At 43.2% G+C, this 18556-nt stretch overlaps 1 protein-coding gene across 1 annotated transcript in view; it reads right to left on the bottom strand.

Annotated features, from left to right (window-relative positions):
* The window catches only part of USP12 (ubiquitin specific peptidase 12), a 41310-nt gene extending 27991 nt beyond the window's left edge, over positions 1-13319 (bottom strand). The window contains exon 1 of the mRNA XM_025046949.1: positions 13239-13319. The gene's annotated coding sequence lies outside the window, so the exon portion shown is untranslated. The remainder of the gene's footprint in view (positions 1-13238) is intronic.
* Between the last annotated feature and the right edge of the window lie 5237 nt (positions 13320-18556).

Below are 18556 nucleotides of genomic sequence, written 5' to 3'. Positions count from 1 at the left end.
CCGACCCCAGCTGGCGGAATTAGATCGCCACGTTTTCACTCTTCCGCAATAACAGACAGCCTGGAGGAAGTCAGTCACTTTAACCGCGCGACTTCATTTCTTACCTGGGTCACTGCAACAGTCCCCGCCTGGCCTCCCAGCTGCTGCTACTCCCTCCCGCTGCCCACCGGCCCACGGACAGACAGACAGCCCCACCGCGCGGCAGCCGGAGGGACCCTCCCCTAATGCCGATCAGAACCTAGCGCCCGGCCATCACATCACGACCTTCCCAGTGGACTGACTCCTGTCGCTTTCAAAATCGAGCCGAGGCTGCAGGCCCTGCCCTGCTCGCTAACGTTATCTTCGCCTCGCTCCCCTCCGGACACACGAATTTTCCTGCGGTCCTTAAAGCACTCAGGGCAACTGCGGTTGGTCCCATCTGCTTGGAACAATGTTGCCTCAGATCTTCAAAGGGCTTGGTTCTCACTTCCAAACTCTGATCTAACGTCACTTACCGACATCCTCACTCCGTCCTCTCTCCCCGATTTATTCTGCATCACGGCCATGACACGTTGTAAGACGTAACTGTTTACTGTCTGCCTTCCTCACCAGAATGTCAGCTCCCTGAAGGCGGACGCTTTGTCGTATTTCTACATCTCTAGTTCTGCACAGTGCCTGGCACGCAGTAGGAACTAAATCTATATCGATTAATCAATTCAAACTTTCAGCTAGTTTCCTTTCATCAGAGACAACGTGTCTGGAGCAAGCGTGAGCGCCCCGCACAGAGGCAGGAGCGTTGTCCCACCGCGCACTTACCCTAGGACCGGGCCGTGCGAGCTAGAACTTTAAAAACAAAAATTCACCGCTGAAATTAAAATAGATGATTTTCAAGGGAAAGCAAAATGATTACATAAAGCGATAGTAGTTAAAAACATGGAGCCGAAATCTACTGAGAATATAAAATAGGAAGATTTTAACACAGCATGAGAGGAAACTGATTTAAGAACAGTCTAACAGTGAAAGTTAGTGAAATACTGAAAACATGTTTTCCAGAGATTTAAAAGAAACTGGCAAACAAAATCTCAGCAGGGAAGTTATGCGACGGATAACCTCTTAAATCCTGTTTGATCTGCATGCTCTTTTCTACGTTACCGGGAAAAATTCAAAGGCCAAAACTGTATTTCAAAACATACTTACAAATGCTAGCAACATCGAAACAACGAAAACATTTTTCTGTTAAATATTATTTCTGAATTATAGAAAAATGAAACAAAACTTATGAGAAGATGGGTCTGGAATATTCATTCCGGAAACAGTCTCATTCGATAAAGTATTTAAGAAGTCTACTGTGCATCGATTTACTCTGCCTAAGTACAAAAAAGAAACTGAGAAAGTATTAAACAGTTAAAAACAAAACAAAACAGTTGTTCATCCCAGCTTTGACAGAAAATAAATCGTTTAATATACTGCACGTGCTCTTAGTTACAGCCCCAACTAAGAGCATGTGCAATATAGTAAACGATAAGATCGAGATTAATGTGCTACTAAATGAAAGGAAAACAATGTGTGTTCTGTGTGTTTCGGATTTCTGATACTGAACATTTCTAAAACACAAATAAGAAAACGGAGAAAGGAGAGCGTGTGCAATGATCTCGTACGTGAATTTTCTAGCAGAACAAAAATTTCAAAGTCCTAGACTAATAAAAACAAAAAGACTGATCCCTCGGTCCACATTCCAAGTTATAGCCGGCTTCCTTAAAAACAGAAGGTGCCACACAGATCTGCAATCTACGAAACTAAACACGTTTAGCTTTCATAAGGGAAACACACACAAGAGATGAATTTTCGTGAACGATTCATCGACTGCTCTATGGTTACACGTTTCGTGGAGAAGATGAACAAAATCTTTAACGTTGTGTATCAGATGTGAGAATAATGACCCACAGCAATCTCGCTTCGGCATCTTCTTCTGTTTCAGAAAACCAGACGGGACCCAGGCTTACCTCACTTCACGTGATAAATGAACAGTGCCCGCCGAGTCAAGGTGGCTGTGCCCATGCGGTGTGTTTAATAACCAATCACACTTCTGTGGGCATCCGGCTCTTTGAGAGGTAACGAATCAAACTAAAAATACCACTCGATTTTGCTTCCACAACTGGAAGGCCCACCTTACACACACCCCAGAATCCTACATGCTATTTCAGCCCCATCCGACTAAGGCAGCAAACCACATACAGAGAACACTGGGCTTAAACACGGGGGAGAAATGTGGGATCCTGACAAGCTACCTAAACGTCTCTGAGCCTCAGTTGTCTCATGGGAAATTTAATAACGTCTACCTTATGGGCTTGCTGTAAAAACTGTAAATATTTTGAAAGAAAAGGGAAGTAAAGTATAATCAGTAACTATTTCTAAAGGGGAGCTGAGAGGCGCTAAAACTATCTACCATAAACCAGAAAATGTGATTTACTATTCTGGCTCTTTCCTGTCCCTGGGGTGCGACTCTTCTCAAGGCTTTTACCTTATTTTTTTTTTTTTTCATGGCTAAAATGAGAAAATAACATGCTTTCTACATGAGGTTACTGTAAGGCTCACATGAGTTAAATACATAAATGCATTATGAAAACGACAAAGGAACAATGTGAAAAAAGCTTCATTCTTGATAGAAAAGCTAAACGGGCAAAAAAGAAATGATGATTTCTCGTTTCCTGGCATATGAATTTGATCTTTGTATAACACATTTCAAACTTTAGGCGTAGCTCACATTAATTACTGTTTGGCTGTCTCTTCACTGAACTAGCCCTTCCTTCAACACGGGCCTGTCGTCTCTGGTTTTTCGAGGGCTGACGTAGCCGCGGGCACAAGGAAGATGCTCGGGCGAGCTTGCTGCGCTACAGATGCTCCGTTTAACCCTCCTGTTGGGTAAGAAACGCATGAAGAAATAGAAGGATTACCGTTTTCTTTCCGTAATCTCGTTATGAACTTCTTGGGAGGGATTACTCCAACTTTTTTCTTCTGAGTGGCTATGCTATGGAACAGATCTGCTAAGCAGGTAAGAAGGTTCTCCTTCTTCCTAGGTTGACTCTTGTACGCTAGAACTTTTTCCCGAAACGGACGACAAAAATAAAGTGCTTGAAGAACTGAATTGCAGTAGCAGGTATTCCCAAACTAGAATAGAAAAAAAAATGTTTTTGGTTAAATTTAGGGCAACACATTTTCAAAAGAGAGAATTTCCACGTGTATAGCTGAGAGGAGAGAATGAGAAGATAGGAAATTTACGAGCCTCATAAACTAAAAGGTATCTGAGTAGAAATAATTATTCTGACTGTAAATTAGCCATTTTAACATTAAATGGATGCTGGTTAAAACTGAAGAAAAATATATGCAATAAATCTGGTCTTTCTGAAAACTGATGTAAAGAACTGTATAGTTGGAATAGCGAGATGAGTTTAAGGTTTCGAATTCTAGATCATTTTTTTCTTTTTAAATTCCCATTGTTATCTATAGCACTGGGTACATACTGATCGTTTTATATATTGTACATTTAAAAATATAACTCGAAAACTCTTAAGAAAAAACACGGAAGTGAGGTTTTCTATCAGGTTCTTAAGTGCTACCCAAAAATAAACAAACGAACAAAAAACAAAAAACAAAAAAAAACAAGGAAAAACAAGATCCTCTGAAATGTCAGGTTAAAACGCATCGACGTGAAGGCCCCGCAGCCACGGGCGGGCCAGGTCGCTTGCTCTTGATGGATCATCAAGACACGAACTTCCGTTCCAGGGTTCCAGGGCCGTATCCTGAGCTGTGGCTCCATCTCTTATTGGCCTGTGATCTGGAGGATGTCACTACACCTACTGAACTTCAATTTCCTCCTCTTTAAGAACAGAGAAAATAATTCCACCTTACGGAGAAAAGGACCCAGTTTGATAAATACTTATCGCCTTCATTTTCCCTACCCACAAAGAGACACTGGCTCCCCAAGCTGGCTGACAGAACACCCAAACGTCGACGAGTGAGGGTTTGGGGATCGCCGATACTGTGAGAAGGGGATGAGGACAACTGTCACATGTGCTGTGCGGAGAGATCGCGTCTCCATTTACTCAAAAAGGCTGAGCAAAGAGGAGTGTTTAAGCATGGACAACAGGATGAATTAAACGCTAATCGAAACAGTTATTTATAGAGAAAGCTGGAAAAGCGTGGAGAGAAAATAAGATTCTTGTGAACGTATGTTGTCATAAAATTTACTTTGCACCCATTTTTAAAAAACTAAATCCGAAAAAAGAGAAAAGGCAATTCTTAAAACTGAAAATGAACAGAAATTAATGAACCCTGAGTGTAAATCAAGTTGGTGGTAGCACTAGAAACAAAATACTTACTTCAAGTGGCTTTAAAACACAGAACTCTGACTATACATGCCTACCAAAACACAGTCTAGGAATAAACGAACACAGAAATCTAACAGCATTCGGTAGTCACACTGTCAGAATTAATTCACTGATATTGTTATTTTGAAACTACTGTACTAAAGATATACCGAGGACAAGGCAAGGAATTATGTTAATATCCTTAGGAACCCAATTTTTTAATGTAAAGTAAAAAAGACAATAATACAAATATCAAAGAGTAAAAGCCCTATAAACTTAAATTGGAATTAGAAACCAGTATAAACTCATGCCTTTCTGTAAGTCTTAAAGTGTTGCGTGTGTGTTTTCAAGTTCTGTCCACTGAAAATGCCCAGCAGCAGAAAGCTCCCCTGCACCCAGATCGTGGCCCCTAAAACCTTTTACCACAAACGGGAACTAGGACACCTTGCAGACAGGGCGACGCCAGGTCTGGACAGGAAACGTACAATGTACAGGACTGGCCTAGAGCATCTTTTAGTAGGGATACGAAAGCCAGCTTCTATCAAAAAGAATCACTACAACGAATAAAAAGCACATGGACTACAAAAAAAAAAAAAAAACAACAATTATAAATAACATTAAAGAAACCTCCGTCAGTCTCCAATGGAGGTTGTAAACTAACATATAAAAAGAAAGCAAGTTTTATCTTGCCTTGCTTGTAAGCACCTTATTTCAGGGGGCACTAAAAAGCTGAAGAAGGAAACTGCTGTTTATAGAATTCCAGCAAATAAATTCAGAAGAAACAGTTATAAATAATGGATCGGGCAAAAATTATCAATGGATACTAAAAGCATTAGGTTAAAGGCTGATGGGAAGTGGAGGGCTCAGACCTGACCTCCAATGCATCATTAAAAATGAACGACCAAACTTTTATGTCTCGTCATGTGATGCACCAAGAAATATATAGCGCCTCCTATGATGCACTCTTGTCTTTAAAAAAAACAAATCGAACCACTCGACTTCTATCAAGTGTCTAGATCTAATTAACAGCTTACGAGAGATTCAGGGAACAAAGGAACAAATTAAACAATACCACATAAAAAGTAACAGGTCATGAGTCCCAGTGAGGATATATGGCTTCTCCATTCACGTTGCTAATCAGAGCCAAGAACTGATTTCACAAAGATGCTTTAAAGGCTTTCTGGAGAAATGCTAGTATATGATAATGATGCAATATTATTGATCATAAATATAACTATGGATATACTTCAATAAAGTTTATCCAGGAGCTAAGGACACCCGCAGTAGAACTACAATATTACTGAGACCAACTTACCAGCCATCGGGTATTAGTCTGAAAATGTTAGTTTTGTATCACAGTGTAACGACTCTAATGATATTCGGTATTAGTCTGAAAATGTTAGTTTTGTATCACAGTGTAATGACTCTAATGACCAATAAACTACGGCTCTGTCCACTGAAGAGAAGACTCAATCTCCATGATCTGGACGTTTTTATTAAAGGATAAGCAACAGGGACTCTGGCAACTTCCACAGAGTAGGCAGATAAAAACAAAAGACAGCATCTCACAGTATACCAGAAAAACGTATGATAATGAAGTTTGATCTACTTATAAAAAAATACAAGAAGCAAACGGGATAGGCCGAGGGACTAGAGGGAGTGGATATTTTGTATAAAATGTGGGAAGTCAGCCCCTTGCTCATCTTCTGAATATAAAGCAACAGGAAACATTATAAGCAATTCCTTGAAGTCGTCCAGTATGGTCTTCTTTTTACCTATGTTCATCAATCCCACTAAACAAACATTAAAGGTGGACACTACTACTATTTCTCCAGAATAAGCCAACTTTCGATCTGATTCAAAACTCTGACACTCTCTCTTCAATTTCCTTGATTTTTAATAGTAACTTTCATTCGAGTTCCTAAAACCTAAAATTATATCTTTCAAGTATACAGCTTTCATGCAAAAAAAATAAATAAATAAAAGGCTTAAAGGATTTCCTCCATACCCGTTTCTGAATGCTCAATTACAAAAAAAAGACATTCTTTAGGGCTGAAACCTACCCTGCGTTTTTTTGGGCTGGCTCTGAAGGTGAAAGGTCTGACCAGGTTTAAAATGGGGGAAAACGAATTTGAAAAGGTGCCTCCCTCCCCAAGGCCTGCTCACTGATATTTCAACTGCTACTGAACCCAAGGACCTAGCCCTGCTTTCTCGAACGGCCTTTTCTCTCTGTAGTAAAGTAATGCCCCTCCACAAACACTCACCACGTCCCCATCGATAAGGTCACTTATGTACATATTCCTAATACGTGCTTATTTAAGAACTATATATGTATATCATGTGCATCAAAAACATAACAAATGACTAAGATAAAGTGAACATTTACAATTTTCTTACTTATACTAATTTTTTGTTTACCCTAAAACCTTTTTTATGAGCAGTGGTATCTTCACAGAGATACGTGCGCAGGTCCAGGTGGAAGAGAGTGTCCTCGATGGCCTTCCCTTTCTAAATTGTGATATTAAATTCTCGGTGCCTCCCCCCACCCCATCCCCCACCACTGCCTCGATGGCGGCACAAGCCACACCTTCTGGGTCGTCTGGCCCTGCCCGTCCCCCAGCCCTGGCCCTGGGAATCCACTAAGCGCTCGGCTACTCAGTCCCCTCATCTGTGAAATGGGGTTACGGCATCTCCGGGAACCCTGTAACGAACCACAAGCGTACCTGCCCGACACGCTCAGAGTAGTGCCCAGCACCTCGTCACTCCGGCTATGTGCGGAACAAATGGCTTTTTAAGCCATTTGTCCATTGTGAGGAATTCAATGAACTGAAAGTAGATCATAGGATCTCGGAATCTAAATTTAAATTACAATAGTTTGCAACTGCATAAATGAATGAGAGCGACTGCCATCTCTTTGGCACTGTGGGACGTGAAGTAACTAACACAGAACCATTTCACACAGGGACAGAGTATGGCTGCCAGTATCACCCATTTATTAAGAATTAGTAAAGCTTAACCTACCTTTCATTGTTTTAATTTATTTATTTATATTTTTTATTTTTATTTTATTTATTTGTCTAGGCAAGGCCACCCTTGGTTGACCTCACAGACTGTAAGAACTCTTGTCAGCTTACAGTCTCTTATTTTTCACGCCTACAGCACCTGCTCTTCCTAGGTGGTCTCCCCATCCAAGGCCCGACCCGGCTTAGCTTCCAAGATCAGACGGGATCGGGCTCGTTCAGGGTGGCATGGCCGGAGACTACCTTTCACTTTTTGATAAAAATAAACATTAGAAATAAATTCTAGTGTTTTCTCCCTGCACTCCGATGGATCCTCTTACATATTACATTTGGAGACCACTGATTTAAACCACCTACGTCAACAGTATTACCTTTAAAAACATGTTGTAAAATGTTTAATGCTCCACTGTCCCCCGTGCTGGAGCTGGTGATGGTGCCTGCCCCGTGGACCCCCGCCCTCTGGAGAGGCCTTCTTCCCTCGACACGGTTTCTGTTTAGGTGGCTCTGTCTGTAACACTGCACCTCACACCACCCGACTCGTCACCCTCACGACAGCCGAGTGGACCCAATCCAAAAGTGTCCCTCCACACGCGGTGGCCAGCCGTCACCTACCTCCCACACATTCCTCCGCTGCCCCACGCTCCCTTCTGGAAACTGGCTTGTCTATCAAATGCTGTGTGGCTGTCAATCACGAGCCCTTTCATAGGTTGGGCACGCGATCTAATCTAGCCAGAGGACCTGGGCCAGAGTTCACTGTCATGTTTGATACAGTGGAAGCTCCACGGGGATCGCTGATAATGTAAACCTCAAGTAGCCTACGGCCATCGGGAAAGAAAACTAAAGAGACATTTGCCAAATCAACTTTGTCACCCACGAGAGGAGCGTGGGTTTCGTTTCTCTCTCTCTCCTCCGGCATGGCTTCGGATCCCTTCGTCCAGAATTCCAACTAGTGACCGCCAGCAACTCAGGGAATGAGCCTTTTATAAGGTGGTCTGGGGACACAATCATGATTTTATAACAAAGATGCTGCGGAAAAGCACACGCCATGGCACAGCCTCACAAACCGATTCCTGGAGCCCAACCTCCCTGCGTATTAGGGCCTATTAGAAGATTATACAGAACCATACGACAAAACAACACGAACGGGCTACTGAACATGTGTCAACTGCTCAAAAAGTAGGAAACGGACACCACTAGTTTAAATCGCTGTCTACTATAAATCGCTCTACTTTAAATCCCTAGCGACTGTACTGCAAGAAGCGCTCATCGGCTACAAGATATAAAGGGGAAAGGCCGAGCTGGCCGATCAGAGCGGAACGGTGTGTTTTCGAAGAATTTGGGTCTGTAAACGGCTGGCATCTAAGTGGGATATTTCACAGCAAGAGAAAGCTCCCGGGGGCGCCTCTGCCCTCCTCCTCGGGCTGGTTCTGACCCGCTGGCCCATCCCACCGGCGCGTCTCCTGACTGCCGGTACCGGCGATGCACCCACGGGAGACAGAGCGATAGGGAGTCGCCACTCTCCGTATCATGCGAATTCCAGTGACGGACGTCAGAACTGTCACTGCCGTAAAAGCTGCCATCTGCAAAAACGCTCCTCCAAAGTAAAACTATCTGCAACTGAAAATAATGGAAAATAGGCTGACATGGACTATGTTCAAAGTAACCAGGCTGTAAAATGTTCTGCTAGGTTAATGAAACTGTGGCTATTTTTCTTTTCTCTGTTTAAAAAAACAAACAAACAAACAAAAAAAACTACTTTTCTAACTGCCCCAATACACAGGCTATTATTTCCCGAAGGCAAGTGCTAACGAGAGGCTGGAAAAAGGGCTCCAATCGGGCACAGCTAATAGTAACTCTTTTCAGTATATGCTTTTTCTAGAAAGAATGAAAATGAATCTGGAAATACCCACGTAGCTCAGGACAGACTGACGGAAAGAAAATATATGTGTGCCTCATTTTAATGAAATCCAATTATCAGAGGAGATTCAGCCCAAGTTCCTCTCACAGAAGCTACATTCACAGCACTGACTCCCTGGCAGACAATAACAGGGGAGGGAAAAACGCTGGTCTCGGAATTAACTAAGCCAGCCACCCCCCCCCAAAACCCCAAGCTTAATTTTTAAGGGGCTCCTACAGCGTGATAACTCTACAAATAAAAAAAGGGAAGAGGGAACAAGGGAAACGGAAGTGATGACCGTTTAAGAGCTGAGAAACGACCCACGGAAAAGGCTGGAAGCATGGAGCACAAACCACGGCTAAGCGCGTCACCACGCCAGCCCTGCTGCCTCTGCTGACCTCCCGAGTGGATTCGGAGTGTAAGTCAAGGTGTCCGTCGACATTTCGCAGCTGGCGCCCTGACTACCTTGGAGAACTCAATTCTTGATCATCCAAACCGGGCACAGAAGTCAGAAACTGAATTTCTACTCATCGAATGAGTTTCTAGAGGGGATGAAGACAAAGCTTGCTCTGATGGTCTGACTAACTTCTCTCCTTTCTGCTTCTCTTCATTGCACTGAATCTCAGTTACTCAGCTTCAGGGAAAAGTACAGACTACCTTCTGAATCTAGATGGATCCACGAGGAGTAATAAAAATGACACCTCTGAAGCCCTATTTTATACAAATGACACTGGGATTTTGATGCTGATAGATTAAATTAGAAACAATGTAACAGCAGAAAAAATATTACAGAACTTTAGAACTCATTTTATGTGATTTTTTTTTTTCATCTAGGATGTCTTTTTACTGGTCCTGAGGCTATCAGCAAAAGAGTTACAGTTAGACACAACGTGGAAAGATCGAAATATTTACAACAGTGAAGGCTAAAGGTAAAACAAGTTTCGATGTATAAAATACTAATGTTCTAAAAAAAAAAAAAGGGGGTTCTTCTGGGACAATGTCAATGTGACAACTTTACTACAATTCACGACACAGGTTAGTGTTGGCATCTGAACCAAACGAGGTGACGGCCACAGGAAGGGTATCGAGACTGAAGAAACTGGGGTTTTGCCATCCCTAGAATTTAAGTGAGGCTTCTGATCACTAGACAACTCCGTATGCAAGCACGAACATTTTGGGAAGTAGAGGCCAGACTTCTCATTAAACAAGAGAAATTAAACATATCCATTTAACTTGACTCTCTATGAAACCCTAATAAAATGACAAGAACAGATTGGAGAAAAACTCGAAAGGCCCAAGAAGACAACCACAGAGTAGAGACGTCAGTGAACTGACAGAAAACGGAGGGCGGATGGAGAAGAAGTAGAGTCCAAGGGCCTGTAAGGGACAAACAAACAAACAAAAAAACAAACGGATTCAACCCTGAAGGCTCAGGAATATTTTTCTGAGGGAGGTACACATCTAAAAACACAGGTCCGCAGGTCTGGTTATGAGCCCTCACAAGGACCATTCTGACGGCCGGGCACTCAGCCTTCTATTTGACTGCAGGTTTAGGCTCCTCGCCTTGACCGGCCCTGACCGCCTCGACCGGGAGGCAGGATCTGAAAACCTAGGAGGACATCAGTGAGGCACTGAACGGGAGACAGAGGGTTAAACAAAGGCCGGAATTAAGACTCTCCTAGACAGAGAGGAGTCATCCTTCCTGGAAAACGAACAGCCCCAGAGGAAAGTCTCCAGACACTGGAGCTTTTGGGGAAGGGATGGGAGGTGTGGACGGGGAGCTATTTTTTTAACGCCTGCTTGCCAGGGTGTCATCCTTGGTAGACAAGCTCCACCCACAATACACGAAGCCCTGATGAGCTTTTTAGAATTCCACTTTTATTATAAATGGGATTTGAGGAAAGCTTCTAACAGGAAAAACAGTTTAAAATGGGAGAGGGGAGGAACTCAGGTCTCAGAAACGATCTGGTAGCGTAAGAAAAACTCAGCAACAACAAAAACTATAAATACTATCCTGAGAAAAACAAGACATCGCTGCCATGAAACAAGATCAAAAAATGAAAGTAACATTTTTTTAAAAAAAAATTGCAACAAGCTGGACAAAAATGTCAAAGAAATAGTCTACAATGTAGAATTATAAAGACAGAGGATCAAAAATGGAAGAAAAAAATAGAGAATCAGTCTAAGTGTTTAAATATGCAACTAACAGTATGTCAAAAACGCACAGAGAAATTACATTGATAGGAAAGAAATTATCCAAATATAGCATCAGAGATGTTCTAGAACTTAGGAAAATGAATCATCAGTCTCGACAGGTGCATAAATGCCTAATGCAATAACAGGAGGTATGAGACCAAGACACATGAAATGTTGGAACACTGGTGACAGAGAACATTCTAGAAGCGCCCTCCCCCCCCACTATATTTGAAAGGGAGAAGAAAAGCCACATAGGGAAGTGATCAAGAATCAGAATGGCATCAGGCCTCGCGACAGCATCCACAGAAGCCAGGGAGCAACGGGGTGATGCCTTACACGTTCCGAAGGAAGGCCGTACGCTGGGATGTACATGTAGCTACGACAATCACCAGGACACCTTAAATACACGAGATCCCAAAGTCTATCTCCTGTGCAAACTTCCTAAAGAGGCTACTACAGAATGTGTTCCACGCAGCCGGGGGAGCCAGGAACGAAGGCAGGACCTGGAAAAGGCGAGACGAGAAAGGACGGCCCAGGGGACCGAAAGGGCCGAGAGCAGAGGGCGGGGGGCTCCGGGGGACGCCACCGGGAGCGGAGTCTGCGTGACCGGCAGGACGTGGTGGAAACGCATCCTGAGAGGTTCGTGGTTTTTCTCGTTCTGATAAAGACTGCGGGGAGGATCGACGGAAATTAAGGACACGGGAAAATAAAGTGGCGGTGAATTCCACGCTGGGAGCACGGGAGGGAGTGAGGCTGGGCAGGGAGGACGGCAGGGACAGAAAGATATTTGTTGTCGACCATAAAGGAAGTCGACGGCGTTTTTTTAACGGCAGGATTTTTAAAACGGCCGTAAGTATGAGCTTTTTATTAAGAATCTAAGGGTAAATTCCAGAAAACATTGCGGGAGGAGTAATATAAGTAGCCTCCCCTGGGGAGGGGCAGGATGGGGACTTCTGATTCCCTGTTAGAAGCTTTACACTGACAGAGGTGATTCTCAAAGCACGGGGAAACGTACATGTCGCTTTAACCGCATTCCTCCAATCACGGAAGAAATCTGTCCCATACGTCATAATCGCAGACTAGTATTTAGTGGCACACCCAATTTGTTCGTTTAACTTTGTTACCTGTACTATCATATATGTGTGTGTGTGTGTGTGTGTGTGTTTTTAAACACTCACCATGGATCCACCTAACAGTATAGTATAATAGCATGAACTACCATGATAAGTATATAACACAGACTTGTGGTGTTTTCTGACAATTCGGAAAAGATTCTATAGAAGGTTGTCCCAAAGTTTTAATAAAGTATAATTACTAGAAGTACCTCCACAAGGACGGGCATGTATGTTTTCCCTGCATTTTGTACTCTTCTATCTATACTAGTGGAACGAAAACCCTACAGACACACGGAGGTGTTTATAAAACTATGCATCTGTACAAGTGGACCGCTCATACACAGACATTTAAATAATTCTCAAAGAACCAAAAGATCATTTGTTCTAAGCCATATGTAATTTTGGTTATGAGAAAATTCTGACACAAAACAGGAAAAGTCAGGCTGACAATCTAGAAACCGTTCTGTCTCTTAGACTCTTAAGACGTCAAGCAGCTTTGTTCTCTTCCATTAAGGATACTTTTAAAATTCTAAACTGAGTTTCCTGGCATTAAGTCTACTCATGCAAATGGACAAGTTTTCTTTACTAAACTATGAAATGCATTCATCATTTTTAAAACAGTTTCCACCATAACTGCGAAGGCTCAGCGCCAGTGGATACTTACATTCACTAGTCCAAAATAGTGCTCATTCACCGGGAACTGCTCTGGACCAATCTCTTTCTCTAATGCCGAGGCATTGGCGCCCTACGAAGTGAAAAACACAAATCTTAGTATTTAGAGGATTTTTATGACATTGTCACGATCATGTAGGCATTATAAAGACAGACATCCCTTTAAGAAACTATGTTCCCTATAACTAACATTCTTGAAAGAATATAATACAAAGGAGAGTGAAGAATAAACAAAGACTTTTAATAATACGACTCGAAACGAGTTTGCAGAAACGTTCTTAGGGAGCCAAAGCCTGGCTCCTTTTTTCTAAGTAAGGAATCAAAACACCAACAGGAGCTCAACCTCACAGCAGCCATCGTGGAGAGCTGAAATTGCGTGAAATTAAATATCCCTGCGTTCAGTGGCCTAACGATCGTTTGGGGGTGTAGACCTGAGAAATTCTCACACAGAACTAAAGGTGACAGAAATGTCTGCTGAAGTATCACTGATGACTCCACAGCTAACAGTAATCTACACGGTCTATAAAATATGACAGCATATTATGTAGTAGTCAGAATTAACAAACGAGACGTACGTACAGAAACATAGATAATTCAACGATCTAGTGTTACATGAAAAAGGAAAAACCGAGATGAACGCTTAACCCCACCGTATGTATCGGCAGACAATGCCTCCTCAGGGACCCTGGCGTGTGCCTACCACCGCCTTGGGGTGCGGAAGCCCACCCCTGCGGCCCCCCGACAGAGCTCCATTCCCGAACCCAGAGGCCCAGATCCTTGTTGGACAACACGTCCTCAGCTTCCTCATGGGCCAGGCCTGAAAATCAGTACGTACTCATTAAAGCACCTGCTGGGTTAGCGGTCAAGTTCGACCAAAAGGCGGCACCTCCTCCAACACCTTCCAGCCACCCAGCACGTACACGTGGGGGGAGAGGGGGAGTGGTGTTACTTTTAGGCTTTATATAAAATCTTGACATAATCGCTAGTTTACAGATACCATTTATGTCTAAATTTGACTATCGATTAACTGTTTTTATAACAATATCAAATTCAATTATTATAGCAGTTTCAAGATCCAGCAACCCATACGGTCTTGGTGAGTCTGTGGCGAGCCCCACTCCCCATCCCTGCCAGCTCAAGAATCCTGTCACAGAATTTCCTCACCTATGGTGAAAACGTCACTCAGCCCAGGTGTTCACCTGCCGTAAGAATTCAAACTGAAAAAATTCTTTTCAAATGACCATAACCTCCTCCCCAAGAAGAAAGAAGAAAAGGTGCTGTTCAAGACACAGCCTGGCACACCCACCTACGTGGAATGACCAACATCCGTACGCGCCCCTGGGAAAGCATCCTGGCCCTTACGTGTGAACACTCAGCAGTGTAACACCAGCCACGTGCCACACACCGCGTTCCAGCCGCCCCACATGTCCCGCTGGTCCCGTGTGTATCCCATACTTTGATGCGCTGCTTAGAAAGCCCTCCCCCATCCCAGCAGTCCTGACTATGGGTCAAGTTGTCCGCCTCTCTCTGTCTCAGTTTCCCAACTGTAAAATGAAGATGTCACCAACTACTTTTATAGGGTAACTACAAATTACCGAAGTTTAAACTTTTTGGACAGGCATCTGGCAGCGCCTGGTACAGAAGTAGATGTCCCATAGATGTCCTCTTCCCCACTTCCTTTCACTCCCAAGAGGGGAAAAAAAAGTTACTCATGAGTCAGTGATGTTAATAAATGTCATCTGCTTCATGCAAAAACTAAGAAATAAGGAACCCGAAAAGCAGAAAAAACAAATGAGAGAGTGAGTCACCATCAAAAACACAGACCCTTCTCCTAGGTCTGGCTGAGTCCACAAATCGGCCCCTGGAGGTGTCAACACTGTGCTCCCCCAAAGCCTAAAGACAGGGCAGAACCATGAACCACAGGAAGTCTGGGAAGAGGATGTTAAGTGTGAGAAAGTGCAAACGGCCACAGACCGTTGTCATCTAACCTTTCTGGGTTTAAGAATCTTCGTTTGCAAAATAAAAAGGGCTGTCTCCTCAATGATTTTCAAAACCCCCCAGCTCCAAGTTCATCTGTTGGGGTTTCAAGTAAACCTTTGAATAAAATAAGGTTTTCGCCGCTAAATATGTTTTACAAATGAAAAGATTAGGTATTCTCTAAAGTCACTTCTAACTCAACATTCCACCATCCCCAATCGCTTTTATCAATACTTCTAAGTACATTATTATATTGACAGAAAACTCCAGCCAAGTCCAAGCCAACCAGCATATGTCAAGCAACGCGATGTGACCGTGAAGGATTATGGCTACAGAGCAAGGGTCGATGAATGAAACAGAATCTACTTCCTGACAGTTCTGAGTTAAAGTACAAAGCAGCAGACTGTCCCTTACTGTGGTAACGATGCCGTCGCTGACTGTGACAGAATGCACGGGTGGCACGGATTCAAGATTTTCTCTGTGGAGATGATCGGAGTACATTCTCACGTCTAGTCCACTAACTACAGAGGCAAGGAGCAATCTAGCGTGATGAGTGGCCTTTTAATTTACAAGTGTTTCGACACTAGAAATAACTGGTGAAAACCAACCAACGAGTCAAAATAAAACTTGCTGTACAATTTTCAGCGTCTTTAGAGGAGCTCTCAAACATAAGACATCCCTTCAAGATTTTGTTGAAGGCTGACAAACTCTATCATGTCAAATAATCATCAAGCACCCCAAGACTTACACTGAGCCTAGAACAAATCGATATCCAATAGTAACGGCTCTGAACAATTTTCCATCCCTACACTTGAGAAATATGATCCAACTAAAATTAACAATGCTTTATGAAATCAGTGATTCTTTACTGGGATAACAGGAAGAAATGGTGAGGTGCTCAGCGGAGACTTTTGGCTCTAAGGCTTTCATAGGCATCCGGATTCGTTTGTCTTTTGAATACATAACACACTTAAGAGGAAGAAAACGTCGTTTCCTGGCTGTACTGTCTCCATTTATGTAACTTAAAACAAAAGGTTATTTTTAGACTCAGTACCTATTACGACAGACTTCATCGTGAAGAAGCAGATACTCATGACACCCTGATGAAAACAAGCAAAAGGTGGATGAATTTCAAAATTAAAAAAAAATAATAATAATTTACTGAACTGGTGAGAAAATAAAGAAATCTGCAGGGGCCGAGAAAACGAAGTGCTGGGGACCCCGGGAGACGCGCTGCACGCCGAGGGCATGCGCCAGCTCTCGTGACCCTTAGCCTCTGTTCTGACAGCTGAATGGGACGGAGTCCAGGAAAAGCAGCGCTAAAACCTCACGCCCGCCCAAGGTGGGCAGGTCGACAGAGGACCCCAGCATGACGCAGGGATACCCCAAAGGGCTGTATCTTCGAAGCCAGAGGGAGAAAGAAACAACCCTACACTACAAAAGGAGACAGCGAGGGAACTGGCCTGACTTGACCTTGGCACTGGAAGAGGTGGGGCGATCGAAATCTTCCAAGTTTTCAAAACCTGTACAAGCTGGCCTTCGTGAAAATGTGTGATCCAAATTCCCACGAGTTGTATGATCTTTAAAAAAAAAAAAAAAAAAACCCAAGCAGAAAATGTAATTCAAAGAGATCCTGAGTTGACAGTGCCTCCCCGCCAACCCACAGCTAGCAGAATTACAAATTCTGCAAGACAGATTCGACCCGCCCCACAGAGTCTCCCCGTGAAGAGAATTCCAAGAGATTGAGTTCACAATCAAAAATCACACGCATACATAAAAACAGGAAAACCAAATACCATGAAGAAAAGCCAGCAGAAACACAGCGGAATTAGACTCAAAGATGTTAAATATCAGAACTACGAGACAGGACATAAAACAAACGCTTAGCGAGTGCCAAGAAACAACAAAAGCTTGATGAGGAGAACGAGACTCGAAAGCTTAAGCAGATTTTTGAAAAGAACCAAAGAAAACTTCTAAATATAAACATTACGATAACTGAAAGAAAAACTCAATGGTAACTATGGAGACAGTAAAAACTCGCTGACTGCCAGGGGTCGGGGCAGGGAGGGAGGAACAGGCAGAGCACAGAGGAGTTTTAGCGCAGTGACAATTCTCTGTACGAGACTGTGCTAATGGGGACACGTCTTTACGCCCGTGTCCCAACCCAGAGAACGCGCACCACCAAGAGCGAGCCCTAATGTGAACTCCTGGCTCTGGGCGATGGCGACGTGGCTGTCACTGTGGGCTCACCAGCTGTAACAAATGCCCGATGCTGGTGCGGGACGCTGACGCGCGGGGAGAGACGCATGCGTCCAGGCAGGAGACGAGCCAGAAACCTTTGTGCCTTCCTTCCACTCTGCTGTGACCTACAGCTGCTCCGAAGAAAAGCCTTAATAAAATCAATAAAGTCGTGGGGCGGTGGGGGGGACACGATGGCCGTGCCTATGAAAGAAGGTTCATACTGGGGACTATTTTTAAGCCAATATTCTTGCAACTATTGAAACTAACGTGTTATTAAAAGTAGGAAATGTTGTGGCTTTTATATTTGATCAAGATATAATTCACATGTAACTTTATATTAGTTTCGGGTATACGATAGAATGATTTGGTATATGTAGATTGCAATCCCATAAATCTGGTTAACATTCATTGCCACATACAAATTTTCTTCCTTGGCATGAGAACTTTTAAGATCTACTCTCTTAGCTACTTTCGACCATACTATATAGTATGATGAACTACAGTCAGCAAGCTGTGCCTTACGTCCTCAGGATTTATTATTTTTATAGCTGGAAGTTTGCAGCTTTTGGCCGCCAGGAAGTGGTGTTTTACGGCTGCAGAGAGACCATGGGGTACTAGAAATAGCAGTGAACTAGCAAAGCCGGTCCCTGTCATGCTGCTCTCTGGATGACCTGAGACAAAACCATTCTTACCTCGTATCTAGTGTATCCTATGCCCACGTTTCTAGCAACACGTGGATCTCCTGGCTCTTCTTTTTAAAAATACAGGACAAAATAAATGCGGCGTGAAGTCTACTAAAGGTCAGTTAACAAAATTCTGAATAAAAGTCGGGATATAGTATCGAATCCTCAGAAACAGTCATCCGACAGTAAGAATTTACAGGCCACGGAGTAAGTACCTCCTTAAACCTACCTAGTATGAAATCTTAGAAAGGGGAGAAGTGGTTTTTCATGCCAGAAAAATTAAGCATGCAATAAAAGAAGAATCAGTTGAAACTATGAGGATACCTTTGATCTAGTATTCTGAATATACCCTCTGCAAACAGGAAAAAAGAAAATAATCTGGGAGACGGCCACTTCCCAAGAAAACATT

This window comes from Pteropus alecto, unplaced genomic scaffold (genome assembly GCF_000325575.1).
Source record: "Pteropus alecto unplaced genomic scaffold, ASM32557v1 scaffold80, whole genome shotgun sequence".
Taxonomy (NCBI): Eukaryota; Metazoa; Chordata; class Mammalia; order Chiroptera; family Pteropodidae; genus Pteropus; species Pteropus alecto.
Note: the sequence above shows the minus strand (reverse complement) of the source record. Positions and strands in the feature narration are given on the sequence as shown.